This window comes from Tinamus guttatus, unplaced genomic scaffold (assembly GCF_059628265.1).
Source record: "Tinamus guttatus ecotype Peru unplaced genomic scaffold, ASM5962826v1 Tinamus_guttatus_pri_ptg000027l, whole genome shotgun sequence".
In the NCBI taxonomy this organism is placed as follows: Eukaryota; Metazoa; Chordata; class Aves; order Tinamiformes; family Tinamidae; genus Tinamus; species Tinamus guttatus.
In genome coordinates, this window is record NW_028288561.1 from 2871658 (window position 1) to 2886475 (window position 14818).

General features: G+C 42.6%; 1 protein-coding gene across 3 annotated transcripts in view; it reads left to right on the forward strand.

Annotated features, from left to right (window-relative positions):
* The first annotated feature begins 1335 nt into the window (after positions 1 to 1335).
* Positions 1336 to 14818, forward strand: part of RIPOR3 (RIPOR family member 3) — a 47613-nt gene continuing 34130 nt past the window's right edge. The window contains exon 1 of one of the 3 annotated variants that reach the window (XM_088528475.1): positions 1336 to 1431. The gene's annotated coding sequence lies outside the window, so the exon portion shown is untranslated. Of the gene's footprint in view, positions 1432 to 2491; positions 2607 to 6216; positions 6510 to 14818 lie in introns of those variants that run through there. The other 2 variants (XM_088528493.1, XM_088528486.1) reach the window with 2 other exon arrangements.

The window sequence follows — 14818 nt, forward strand, 5'->3', positions numbered from 1 at the left end:
TTCCCTGCATCTTTCCAGACTTTCTTTTAATCATGGGGATCGAAAAACGCAAATGCTCATGATTAACTCCATCAAGAACTTAAAACAAATAACTCTGCCCTAATAGGTCCTTGCATGAGATCTCTGGGCATTTGGTGCTTTGAGAAGCCTAGTTTGTGTTTCGTCCTGCTGCGATGGGGTGGAGGAGCCTGCTCTGAGTGCTAGGTATTGCTGAGGATGGTCAGAGGGGGAGCGAATGCTCCTGGTAATGAACTTACCAATGTCCAAAGAGTCAACTCATTTTCCCCCTGGCTTCCTCCTGACATCCTGCTCTGTCAGTGAATCCACTTGCCTGGCTTTATGGGGAAACCATTCTAAACAAAAAACCTAGGTGAAAGTGGAGAAGGGTTTCCAAAGCCAGGACAGAGTCACGGAGGGTGACAGGCCCAAGCAGGGACTGTGGCTGTGCTTGGTGTTTGCTGAGGGCCTGGCAAGGCCCTTTTGGAAGGGGAGAGGTGAGTGTGCGGGCGGCTTCCCCATGAGCTGGGCTGCTTTGGAGGATCCCAGTCTTCTTTCTGCCTTAAATTCACACCTTTTATTTATTTATTTATTTATTGGTAGGGCTACCTGCAAGGCACCTAGAAAGCTAGTGGGAGCGAAGCCATTCCCAAGAGGCTTGAAGAAACAGCGAGGAGGTGAGTAGTGGGTGCAGCAGCAAGGGCTGGAGCAGGTTCTGCTAACAACCAGGGACAGAGCAGATCCCTCCTCTTCAGGAGCAGAGGCTGAAGCCGGGGGGGTGGGGATGGAAAAAGGAAGAAGGCAGTAGTAGAAAGATGAGAGTTAGGGAGGGATTGTGGCGGGGTGTAAGGGGAGAGTCTTAAAAGGGATGTTGAAGAGATGGGGTGATGGGGAACTGTCAGGGGAAAAAAAAGAGGAGGGGAGAGGAGGAGTGAGCAGTGGATGGGGAAATGGGAAGGGAGGGGATCAGGCAGGGGAGGAAATGGCTGAGAAACAGCGAAGGGGTAAGAGGTGGCTGGAGGAGGCAGGGGCACGGTCAGCGGGAGGGCAGGGCTGGTGTCCCTGGTGCGCAGCCTGCCCGTCCTCGCCATGCGGCCCGCGGGGCCCGGCGCGAGCAGCGGGAGCGAGCGGCGGGCGCTCGGGATGCCCCCCGTGCAGAGCGGAGGGTCTGCCGGGCGCAGGCTGCGGCCTCGCTGCGCCTCCCCAGCCCCCCCGCCAGCATGAGGGGGGTCGGAGGGAGGGAGGGAGGCAGCGGGACAGGGCGATCCGCGTCCAGCGGCGAACGCTTCCTGGAAGCGGGGCGGGCGGCGGCGATAAGCGGCGCCTATCGCTGCCCCGCCGGGCCGAGCTGAGCTGAACCGGGCCGGGCAGGGCCAGCCCCGCTGCCGCAGCCGGGTGCCCCAGGAGCGCAGCCTTCCCGCGGGAGACCCCCAGGTGCGAGCGGCGCGGTGGGGACGGGGCTGCCCGGGCGGCGGGGAGCAGAGCAGGGCAGCAGGGCAGGATGTGAGGAGTCACCTATGGTGGGGCCAGGCTCGTGGGAGCACACAGAGAGCGAGCGGCACGGGATGCTGCTGCTGCTGCTGCTGCTGCTGCCGCTGCCACTGCTGCTGCTGCTGCTACCACACAGGGAGCAGCTGCCCTTACCCAGAGTAAGCGCTTCCACCCAGGGAGCCCCTGGGAGGTGAATGCCCATCAGGACGAGGTGGAAAGTAAGAGATTAGGAGAGCTCCTTGCCGTCCTGTGGGGCTTTGGAGGTGTCATTGTATGGGCTGGTTGCATGTTAGATAAGTCTTTCTGCTTGTGCAGGGATTGTGTTTTACTTGCTCATAAATATGGGTGGAGGTTGTGGGTCAGAGCGCAGCTGCATTTTGCTCCAAAGCTTAGTTCCTCATTAACAAAAAAGTCATTTTAAATAAGTTGGGCTAGATGGAAAATGAGTTGTTCACTACCCAGAGAAACTTGAAGGAATGTGGAAAATAGTGACGCGTTTCTTAAGCATGAGAGTATTGAGCCAGAGTCAGAGTACAGCACGATACTCAGGACTCCCGATTCTGTCATTTCCTTGGTTAGAAACAGAACTTAATCCAACTCTAGCTGTGTTTTCACAGCAGTAAAATGGGACTACACAAATTAATGAGGGGCATTAAGTAGTGTTTTTCAAAAGACTTTTTATTAAAAAAAAAAAGTGCAGAAAGGGTAGAATATCTGAGGGAATATTTCGTGTTGACTAGAAAGAGATGTCCAAGAAAGATGTGGTGCTCAGAGGGACATGAACCTTCAGAGCTCTGTTGTGTTCATGCTTAGTACAGTTTATCGTTTCCGTGCTGCTGCTCTGAGTTCTGCAGAGTGAATGACATAAACACGACACGTAGTAGAGGAAAAACTGCAGAAAACTTGCCAAAATGGGGTGGAGCTGCTGGCAGACCGAGCCCACGTTCTGTGCCCCAGGTCTAACGAGAAACTTGACAGAGATACAACACGTGCTACAGTAATGAACAACTAGCTTGATAAAATGTTCTTCCAGTTAGAGTCTGGATACTGTTCAGAGGAATTAAAGGGCTTCCCTGGGATGACAGGTCCTGCGCCTCTATCCTGTGCTCCGCTCTGGAGTCAGTTAATAGCTGAAGGGAAGCAGGGGTGTTTCGGCTAGCAGCACAGAGCCAAGAATGGGGAATTATATATGCCAAACGGTGAATTATGTAATGTTATTCGCTAAGGGACAGTGTAAGACAAAGTGATTTCCTTGTGTCAGGACAAAGCAACAGCAGAAATGCTCTGCAGTATTCACTGTAGCTCTGAGTTCCTAAGGAACAACTTACATGGGGAGATGGAGCCACATAACAGCAGATCTACCAGTATCACTCTGTTCCCTCCCAGAGCAAATTCCTTTGCAAGTGCAGAATCTCACCTCCCTATTAAAAAACTCGAGAAATGGAGTAGGGCCACTGTGGCTAAAAAGGGAAACCAGGTTCAGTCTAGTGGGAGCAGAAAATTATTGTTAAAATGTGTTTTTTTCTGAAGGTTTTGGAGGGTGATAATGTGGAGTTATGGTGCACCAGGACAAAATAGAAGCTCTGGGTATAGAAAGATATACATAATAAAGCAAAGGAGTGGGAAAGGCCCCAGAAAAGGTGATAATTATGCCATTTGGATAGAATAAATATGGCATATTGGAAGGAAAAAGATATGTGACATAGTAGGTTTAATGTTAGTTTAATATATACATTTGATCTTAGCCAAGGTTTGAGAGAAAGTAACAGAGTTGAAATATCCAGAATGTTATTGGCCAGACTTGTGTTTGGATCGACTGGCTGGTGACAACCCAAAATGACACAGACAGCAAATCTTACAAAGAATATCAGCCAGCTTTTAATGACTAGAGGTGCTCGGGGTCCTGGGTTTAATTCTGGTCTTAAGGTGGCGCCTCCAGTAGTACAAGAAGGACATAAAGGTCTATTTCTGAAATATCATCTCTATCCACTTTTTCTGACTTTTCCATTTCTGTTGCCAGTTTATTCTCCCTAAGCACAAATTGATTTAAACCAAAATGTCTTCAGAGTGCCTGAAAACATAATTACTCTTCAATTCAACATCTTAGGAAAAAAAATGGTCTTTAGCTCATCAATGTATTTAATCATTAGTAATTTAGAAGGTCAGAACACCAAGATGATCTTGTTTTCTTTGTCAGTAATACAAGAAAATGCTGTAAGTGTAGTTAGCAAAGCAATTTGTATGTAACTGATCCAGAATTGAATTTCGCTGTTTCAAATTAAATAATAAAATCTGTTTCATGGGGAACTTAAAATGCCGTTATTATTGGAAAAATAACTGTGTCAGTGGTACTTTTAAATTCATCAGATATGTTCTTTCCATGAATTCATCCTTGATCTGCTTGACTGAATAGCAAAAATCCATTCTCCTTGTTTTTTAACTCCTACTGTTCCAGACTGAAGGAAGAGGATTCTGCAGCCCTGCGCACTGCTCTGGCCCTCATGAACTGAGACCACTGCAGGGTTTGTATCTTGATGTGCCAGTCTCCACTTGCACTCTAAAGCACCCCTAGTAACTTGCATTGGATTGCAGTCATCTAGTATGTCTGTAAGGTTTCACACTGACTTTTTGGGTTTATTAATAAATTAAGAAATTGTTCATTTGATGGCTTACAAGCTGAACTCAGGCTATAGGGTTTCTCTCCCCCTTTTTTATCCCTCGGTTCTCCACAACAAAGCTTTCAGACTACAGATTGTCCAAGTGTTGCTGTGCTTGAGCTGAGCTGTGCAGGGCATGGCATGAAGTATCAGTAGGTGTCTGTAACCTCAGGTAAGGCATGCAGGTTCAGCAGACTTTTCATAAGGTTTGGCCTCGTGTGCACCTGACATATCTCATCTGTGAAATGGTGATAATACAGTAATGTTTAGGTAGCCCTGGGAAAGTGCTAAAACCGGGTAGGAACCCTTCTTTCTTACATGGGGATAGTTACATTTATGATTAGGAAAGGAACCTCATTCTCTCAGCTTTTATTCTTTCCTCATATTTGTTCCTCTGGTGGGAACAAAGCGCTCATCATTTTCTTGAAAATAATAATCGTTAAAAAAAATGGCCATAAAAAGTGTGCTCACCGTGGCAGTTTTCTCTAACAATTCTATGAACATTTTTAAATTAGCCATTTTAAGCTATGCATAAGGATCAATAGCTAATATTCTGTGTGCCTATGAAGGCAGGAAGGGTTATATAATTGCTTGTATTTGCACATCTCTCCCTGCTTCACAGTCTTGCAGGCCAGAACAACAACATAACTATTCTGAAAGAAGAAAGTTAATGTTCTGGCCCAGAATTTTAGCACCAGATGTGTTGCCACAGAAACAATTTAAAGGGAAAAAAGATTTACAAGTGAATCGTCTTTCTAGTGGAAAACGTAAAAACAGTATTGGTGTCTAAATGCCTGCCGTTGGTTTGTGTGTGTATTATATGTGTGCACAGGAGAGAAGAAGGGAGAATTTTACTTTTTTGTTTTATACATCTGTTAACATTTTTAAAAATCTCTATACATGATTGAAAATTGAAAAATATTCTATTATGGGCATGAGTTACATACTTCTGAGGCATTTTTATTAAAACCTGACTCATTTTTAGAAACTTTTCCTTGAAAAGTGTGCTGTGTGCTAGCTGATTCACTTAGCTCTATTTGCAACGTGCTTCAAAACCATTTCAAGTAAGTTGTCTTTGTGAAAGTAAGAAAAAATATTTGATTATATAAAATTATCGCAGATTTTGATGCTGACAATTAATAGCACATTCTTACTTGCTGCAGTTGACATGCTGATGAAAAGAGGGAATGCATATAGGAAATATTTTAATTTAATCTTACATAGGAAGGTTTAAAGCAGCCAAAGCCCTTGATTGTAGCTAGCGTTTATTTTTCTCTCACTAGTTGCCCCAGGGTACTCTATTCAGTGTATCCTTTTGTTGAATATTGTGAATATATTTGTCTGAACAAAATGCAATAAAAATTATCTTAATATTCCTATTGGCTTTTATGACCACAGAAGAGCTGTTTTTTGTTTGGTTTTGTTTTGGTTTGGTTTGGGTTTTTTTTTTCCCTGCTTTTTTTGCATGCTGGTTGGGGTAGAATAACAGGCAAAACAGCCAGAAAGGCCAGAATTACAGCAGCAGAGTGATATGGGTTGGCACTTGGATATCAGAAACTGTCTAGATGTAGTTACGTCCTGTATTTGCAAAAAGAGCTTTTTTAACTTAGACTGATTTGGGAGGAAAAAAATAGACATAAAATGTGGCAGCTGTACCTAACATTATTGGACCCTATAAAACTGACTAAAAAATTGGGAAGCTTTATAAAGGACCGAGAGCCACACATAGACAGACTTACTTGTTTCCATGGTTCCTCATGCGTTTGGAAGGTCTTTCCCTCTGCACGTTTTGACACACTGCTGGTTGGGGAGCTAAGGGAAACACCGCCTTTCATTGACCAAAAAGTTGGGATGAAATCTGTGACCTTTTGACATAATGGAAAGACTTTATCAGATGCTTTTTTTGTTCATAATGATACCCTGTGATTTTGGAAGTTAATGTTATGCTGAGAACCCGTCTTTAATTTATTGATAGGTTTATTTAACCTTCTATGTGTTTTTTTGTCTTACTTTCCATTATTTTCAGTTTTCTTTTCCCTTATTGAAATTTCCTTGTAGCAAAATATCAGAATATATCCATGTATACTGGAGTTATGAACAATTATTTATGCTTATGCAAATAGTTCTGCATTATTTTAAGTGCCCTACAAGAGTAATAATTTGGAGTATATTGGTTTTGGAATTATACTGCTTACTGTGTCACACATTTGAGTTTTGGCAGGTTCAGAGGCCTGTAGATCACCACACAAGATCTGCCATAAAGATAAGAAAATCATTTTTCCCCTGCATTCCTGATTCAGGCAGAACTCCAGTTTTGGGTGTGGAAGGAATGCAGAGCTGGGCCTACAGCTTGTGCTTGTGCAGGTTAGAAGTGAGCTTTCTAAAAGTAAAATTTGGATCTGAATCTATATCCAAATTCCCCAGGAAGACCGCAGATATTTGAATCCAGACTTCTGGTTTGGGTGCTGTTTGGGGCTGAATCAGACCCACATTGTGTTTGCAGGCTGGATCAAACATGCTCTTAATTAGTTCACTTCCTTTTCATTTGATATAACAAAATCTTTGTTTCGTTGAATAGGTTAGGTTTTCTTTAGGTGTTAGAGCTTTCCCAGACAGACATTGTAATTAAATCATTTTATTGTAAATTTCTACTTTAGGTGCTTATAATTTTCTAAAAAAAAATGTCCTTTGGGTCTGAAATTTCTTGTGCTTGGTTTCAATCCAGTGCTGAATAAAACTGGAAGGTCTGAGTAATGTCAGTTCAGCTACATTTGAGTTAAGTGCATTTTAAAAATACAAAGTTTCCAATTGCATTTTTACATAATTCTCTGCATTTGCATAACTTCTGTCTTATTTAAATTGCCACAGGCTCAAAGAGGACAAATCCTTCTCCAACACTGTGGCTTAGCTGATAACCAAAGGAGGAAACGAAGAGTTCAGTGTGCTTGAAAGTCTTAGTGTTTACTGTTTAGCCCTAGCATGAAGTAGCCCTGTGTAGCTGCCTAAATGGGAGGTACCAGTCTTTTGTGTAGAAAGCTAATGGAAATGTTAATTATTGAAACTCCCACTGAAACAATAGAGCTCTAGTTTTGCAACTCTGCTGAAGCCATTGAATCTTATTCCTACTTGCATTAGGACTAAGCTGTTCGCAGCTCCTCTTCTGAAGTGTTTGCATGCCAATGGGTTGTGCAACCAACATCAGTTGTTAACAAATAAAGAAGAATTTAAATAATCTTAGAAAATCAGTGCAGGCCTCCCAGCCAGCTGCAAACAAACATTAAAAGTGCAAAGCAACTAAGTAGCGGTGAAAAGGATCTCAAAATGTTTGTGGGTTTTTTTGATTGCCTTTTTTTTTTTTTCGAGAACATAAGCACAAGTCTAAGACTCTTGAGCTCTGGAGAGGAAGGCTTGGGATAAGAACATATTCTAAATCTCTAGTCCAAGTGTAATCTCTGCATCTGCCCAGGCTGGCTTGTTATCTCCAGGGCTGTAGTAATAAGAGTACATCATGAACCTTTTCCCCAGTGTGTACGAATTTGACTCTGTTTTTAAAGCAATGAGCAATTATATTGAGACCTATAATTGTCAGGTTATCCTTGCCAGCACAGTAAACGTGTAGCAGTACTGTCAAATAGTTCTCCTGAGCAAAGCATGTGGAGCCAAATGACATTTTGCTGTTAGAGCACTGAATGCACTGTCTTTGCTGGGCTACCTGTGTCAGGGAGCTGTTTTAAATCTTTAATTCTGGATCTGTCTGGTGTTTGGTCCCCTGCCAGCATGTGAATTTTGTATCAGAATGGCCATTTCTGAATTTTGAGGATCACTCAAGAGTGACTGCCTGCCAGGGTGTTCTCGGGGCTGCGTGTTATCAGTGATGATTCTGCAGAGGACCACAAATGCGAGTTCCTAAGGTCAGTGATTTGTGTCCTGGCGGTGAGAGGGTGATGCCAGGGGGTGCGGAGCATCGCAGGGACGCTCTGTTGTATCTGCTGCCTCTGCTGCCAGCCCTGGTTCCTCATTAACAGGCAGATTATCACTGCTGGGTTAGAGCACCCTTCAGCAGCAGGACACGGTTAGAGCTTTACAAACCCTGCCTGGCTGATGCTAAAGAAGCTGGTCGGTACCCACATAGCGCAGCCCTTTGATAGCATAGGAATCATCACTATACTGTGATGTTGAACTGTTTCCCTTGTGTGCTGCCCTGAAATTTAAAGCTATTTGCTGGCAATCTCATTAATCACCAGGATTCCCTAAATTACCAAGCAACTGCTGCTTGGATACGGACAGTGCATTTGGCCACCCATCTTTGTGGTAGATTTGTTTGTAGCTCTAGTAGCTATAACATCAAGCCTGGTGTCATTGGCTACGTGCCACATGCTGAAGGTGACGCATTGTCCTTGTTCTATTAAGCCAATAGGAGATGATGAATTAAGCATCAGCAGGCAGAGCTAACAGACACCTTCAGCCTTTTGCTACACTGTTCTTGAGTAACAGCTCGTTGCACTCCTGAGCCACCGTGAATGGTGGCATTACGGGTCACAGAGTCCATGTGGAAAGGGAACCAGGAGACCTTTTCTAGAGAAAACCCTGTTCTGTGAAGTGGCATAGTCTTATTCTGCAAGACTAGTCTTAGGTATAATTGGCTCATACGTAAGTACTGGGTAACATAAACTAAGTCAAGTTACATCACAAAAATAATTCTTTTATGAGGCACAAAAGATTTGCACTGAGAATTGTAATTATTCTATTTGCCTTCTAGCCATGCTAAACTCTGCTCTGCAGTTAAATGTGCTCTTATGACTTTGTCTTGGTTGAGGCTTTCTTTTTTTTAATGATGTAGCCATATGACAGTAGAAGGTCTGCAGCAATATCAGTATAGCAGTATGCCCGCTCTAGCAAAGTGCTTATAGTATCTCAAGTGACACAAGGCCTCCTCTGAGACCGTTGGGTCCCTGTGTGTATTGCAGATACCTGCCCTCGTAGCTGAGCTGGCTATGCATTTGCAATACATGCAAGTACAGAGGTATCTATAGTGCACTATAAAACTGGGCACAGAGTAATGCTAATTCTTTGAAGTGTGAGAGAACGGTAACAGCGCTGATAGCAAGCAGAGCCTTGCCAGACTGCTCCACTCATCCTAGGAGCACTGCCCTAGTAAATATCACTGGTGTCCTGAGAGCAGTGAGCTGCTGCTGGTATAGATATAGCCAGAATGTGCTCACCTTGCAGGATTTTTTTACATTGTCTGCAGAGTGCTAATACCTTTCAAAACTATTCTAGCTGCATTAGAGCAACAAAACTTTCCTGTGTAGCTGTACAAAAGATCTTTGTTTCAAAGTTTCTGGCATAACTGTGAGTGCTAAGAGGAGTGTTAAAAATGAGACCCCGAAAGATTTAGCTATGTTGGCAAAGTACTCCGAGAGAGGACTCCTTTTGCCAGGATTGCCAGTCTTTTTTGGGGAGAGAAGTTAAAATATGCTGGCAAAAGAACGCAGTTATCTCTTCTGTGGGAGTTTTGTTATTGTACTTAAGCTTGGATGTAGAGTAAACCAGTCCAAGGTCTAAGAAAAACTCCTTATGACAGAGAAAAAATACTAAACGCTTAACAGATGTGACTGTTAGTTGCAGTAAAAGCTTGGAGTCCTCAGGGAACAAAGAGTTGAGTTCATAGTCTTTGAAGAAGTTTGAGACAGAGATCCTATTGATTTTTTTTTTGTGCACAAAACTGAAAGTCATTTTCAGAAGTGACTCTTGCTGTGTTTGTTGATGATATTCATAACATTTCAAGGGACCTTAAAATTAGATTAACTTTTGGCCTAAATGTTGAAGTGGTTTGATCTCAACCAGTTCTGCTACTGAGCAACTTCTACTTAGCACTTCCAGTTATTTCTACCTTTTTTTTTTTCCCCCGGTGAGTAGGTTGTGCGTAGGTTGGGCGAGCTGGAAGAACTTGACACTTCCAGGAACTTGCTATCTCTGGCAGAAGTCTTGTTAATGTCGGTTATTGATAAGTGAGAAAGTAAACATGTGGCCAGTGAGGCATTGCACTTCCACTAGTCTGATTTCATGTCACATGAAACAAGGACCCTCCAAGGAGGGATCATTTTACAGTCTATTAATTTTCAAAATTATTATGTATATTACTATAACATATATATTATTAATATGTACATTCACAAGTATGATTTGGTTATCATTTGTCTACTTTTTGTCTTTTTGCTTCTTTGCAATGCACAAATAAACTTTTTTGTTTGTTTGTTTACAAGTTTTGGGCACATTAAAGATATTTTCAGATATTACTGGAAATATTTTTGCCTTACCAAAGATACAATAATGTTCTCAACTTCTAAAGGATATCAAAAGGGAGTTTTTACATGCCAAAAGAAATACTTTCTGTTAGCTGACTATGAAATGTATAAATTAAATATCTGTAACAGAAACATAGGTCTGAAAAAAGAGTTTATGAAGGCTAAGGCATATGTGTACTCTCTAATCAGTTATTCTGATGGAATCGTCAATGCTCACTGCTCGCCTTCAGAGATCTGTTGTCAGAACTGTTCATGTGAGTGTCCCTAGCCAACTTCCAGGGAAGTAAACTGTGTTAGAATAATCTGTTGAAATAGCAGCTTTTGCTAACCTATCTTTTCTAGTAATGGAGCCTAGCCACTGTACATCATCCTGGTCTTTCCAGAGCAAGCTGTATGCAAAAGTCTGCAAGTTTGCCTGCCCTGATTTTGCTCCTTTTAAAGAGTGATGCTGCCATTCTATTTAGACTTCAGACAATAAAGTGTCTTCTAGGCAGAACCAGACTGACAAAGCTTGAATTTCTGGTTTGTAAGCAAACGTAATCTGGTTTAGACTGCATTTGAGCTAACTATTCATTTCATCATGTGTATTCTAATACACAGTATTCTTTCAGCTGTTTCCAAAGCAATCTACTTTGAGTATATAATATTTAAGATTCAATTGTTTCCATTTTGTTATGTTTGGATTGTTTGCAATTAAGCATTCTTTCAAGTGGGCTTTATTTAGCTAATTCCATGACAAAACTAAGCTCTAGAGGAATGAAAAGAAGAGAAATTCCAGCTAGCCAATGTTTATTTTTATTATTAATAATTTATATTATGATAGTCCCCAGGGAAACCAGGGCCCCACTAGCCCCAGTTTGCTCTGCCTGTAGTGACCATGTCTCACAATGCCACAGGCAGCAGGAGATTCTTCTTCGCTGTCAGGGCTTGGAGCAAAGGACCCTGTGCTACAAGGGAGCAGATGGATGAAGAATTATAAAGACAAATTCTGAATAATGTCTTTTGAGAATTCCAGCTAGGATTCAGAGGGAAAACCCAATGCATCTTTTCTATGGAGATCTGTAACTAACGCAATTTTCCAGTGTCAGAGCCAAATCATGATTACAAGGTCTTGTCCCACCTCTCTCTGAAGTCATGGCAAAGCTCCCAGTGACTTTGATAGGAGCAAGATTGGGCAGAGAAGGAATGGACTTAAGAACCTTATCTGTTTTTGAAATAGCCGAAATCACTTTATATTTTGAGACCACAGATGTGCAAAATCAATTTCAAATTTTCCTACATGCAGCCAAAGTTTGTCAGAGCCTACAGTTTCAGTGCATCTGATTCTAAATGCCTGGTCTGCTTTCTGTCCTGCAAAAGCCCTGAAATGGGTGATTTGGAGATGGATTTCCATAGAGTTGTGGCAGTTCATATGAACTGAACATCTGGCCACTGTGAATGGGATACTCATGTGAGCTAAGTGAATGTGGGCCTATGGGCTGGGTCGCAGAGGGGAAGAGCCTTGGAGTTAGTGCAGCGGTGCAAATTTTCATCACGAGTGGATTTACCACCCGTTTCCCCTCTCCTGAGGTGAAATCACGAGTTTTTCTGGCAAGCCATAACTCCAGATTCCAAATCTAGACAGAAGTTTTCCTGAATCTGGCCTATCTGATCCATATTTCTGTCCTCGTTAGTTCAGTTTAAAAGGGATAAAACATCTGTTTCTAAGTACAGCTGTATGGTTAGTATGTGGGCTTTTTTTTTTTTCCATACAAAATCTCTAAATCTGGCCATTTAAGACACAGATTTTATAGGAACTAAAGTTGGGCTGTGCAAAGTTCACCTCATTAAAAACAAACCCAAACCAAATAAAAGGAGAGAATAATAGCATAAAAAATGTGGGCCATGAATGTCAGCATGTGCATTAGAAATGAGTAGGGGATAAAGAGAAAAGCTCAGAGATATCCACAGATATGCAAAGGCTCCTGTTTATCTGGACAAGAAAACTTTACATGATTGTAGAGTGTCCCTGTGCCTGCACAAAGGGAACATGAAGACAGAACAAAGTGTTAGGGTTTTTATGACAGTTACCCTAATTCACTAGAAAATCTAAAGAGTTCAAGCCTGTGTTAGAAGCTATTGAGTAATAAAATGTTCAAAGATGCCAAGTGATTTTTTGAAGCTTCAGGTGATAGATGTCCAGTGAGAGACATCCAGACTGTCTTGATTTTGATATCCCTTTCTGGAAAAAAAAAAAAAAAAAAAAAAGGAGAGAGAAAATCATGTGCAGTTATAGGTACCCACGTTCACTTCCAGCAGCGGAAGTTCTGACTTTGAAAAAAGCAAAATAAAAAGCCTATGTCTATTCATCACTAAAGGAAATATTTTGCTTTAAAATATAAAACTCCTTTCTCTCTCCGAAAGCATGTCTATGTCTTTCTCTTATGTTACATTTTCTCTACTTTTCTTCCTTTTTCAGTGCTCTTTGGAATATCAGTCCTACCCTAGCAACTTGGTTTCTCTTTTGTGGCGCAAAAGCATCTTGGTAACATTTGTGGGAACAAAACACTGTTGCCACAGGAAGTTCACTTACTGGTTTAATTCTTAATAAAGGGCCAGTTTTCCCGATCGGAAGGTTTCTCCCACTTCAGAAGCATGCCCTAGGACACAGACCGCTCTGCAGTGATTCACAGACTTCACTTCTTGAAGATATCAAAAGGCATCCCACATACTGCTGAACACCAAATTCCACAATTACTGAAAGATTGGCATCTGTTTTAGTTAACATCTACTTCTGAGTGCAATAATAGAAACACTTATCTCCCCATCACGGTGGTTTCTATTGAAGATTAAACACTGGGACTTTCCACAACCCTAAGGCTGAGATAAAGGACAGGGTGGTGGGTTTTTGTTTTCCGAAGTGACCTGGCAATGGGCTCTTCAGAGCCTTCAGCGCTGGCCAAAGGATGGAAACATGATCATGCAGATTGGGTCTGTATGTAACATGCGCAGATATAGGTTGGTCTGTATAGAAATGCGTCTTGCAGACTATTCCTTGGCGTTTCCAATTAAGGAGGAGGAACCTCTCAAAGTCAGAATTCAGAGGATTCAGTGCATTGCTGCTAGGCAAATTTTTGTTTGTCAGAATTGGAAGAGACTCTTCATCAATTGTAAATTGTTCTCTCTCAACGCCATCTGCTTCTTCTCTTGTTAGGAATTTGTTTTTAAGTATTCATTATAATGCAGCTAACTGCAGGCTCCAATTCTGCCAAAGCTGAAAAAGCTGCAAGTCAGGCTGGCGTGTGGAGCCTGCCACATTCCTGAATCTCTGATTCAGGCTTGCAAGTTTGTCATCAAGTTTGAAATTGAAACCAGAGGAGCTTGCAGCAAGCCCCGTGCTCATAAATCAGCTGATAATGGGCGAGTTGTTCTGGGCCTTTCCCTGCAGAGCAGAGCAGGGAGCAGAGCTGCGAGGAGGCAAGGCTGGAAAAGCTGCAGGGCCAGGCCACAAAGTCCGCGGCAAAGGGACTGAATGGGGATTTGGATACTGCACAATCCCCCATTCCCTTCTTGTTGCACTCTCACCAAAATAACAGTGGGATTTACTGCCAACCTTGATGCCGGGTAACAATTTGCCTGCGAGAAATAGGTGCAATGCACCCGAGTGCTGTCAGTAGCAAGGGCTGCTTTGTGCTTGGGTTGCTTGGTGTCCTCTGCCGCTAGAGGGAGATACAAATTGACCACAAATTTTCCCTTGAAAAATAGTTTCCAGGTCATTAACTAAGCATGGGCCAACTTCTGCTGTTGGGATGCTCCTGGCAGTCTGGAATAAGCGACTGATTGATTTCCTCTAAGGTGCATCGGCGTCACTGAGAACAGTGTTTGGATCTGTTTGCCTAGATGAAAGCTAATTAGAAATACAGTAACATTTTGAATCCCGGGCTTGAAAAACAGGTCTTGAAAGTCCAGTCCTGGGCTCGAGAAACTACGGTAGGGATGGTGGCCTCATACCTGCTGCCCCACATGTGGGAATCTCTTTGCAAGGGCTGCTTCTGGGACGAACCTTTGTGCTGTCCCACAAACCTGAATCCAGAACTGCCATCTGGGAGGAGTGAAAGTGCAGCAAAACTGGGCTCCGGGGTTTCACTGCCAAACGCCGCCGTAGGACCGCGGATGGACCTTGGCGGTGAACGACTAGAGCAGTAACTTGGGGCAAGCTGCTTATCTGATTTTCTCATTATGGCTTGCATATGCTAAGAGGAAAGTGTATGTCATATATTTGGTATTTAAATATATATTTAAGAACTAAATTTGCCCAGAAAAAAAAATCAGAAGTACCAAAATGAGTAATATACTACTGATAATATACTACTGATGCCCTGTCTT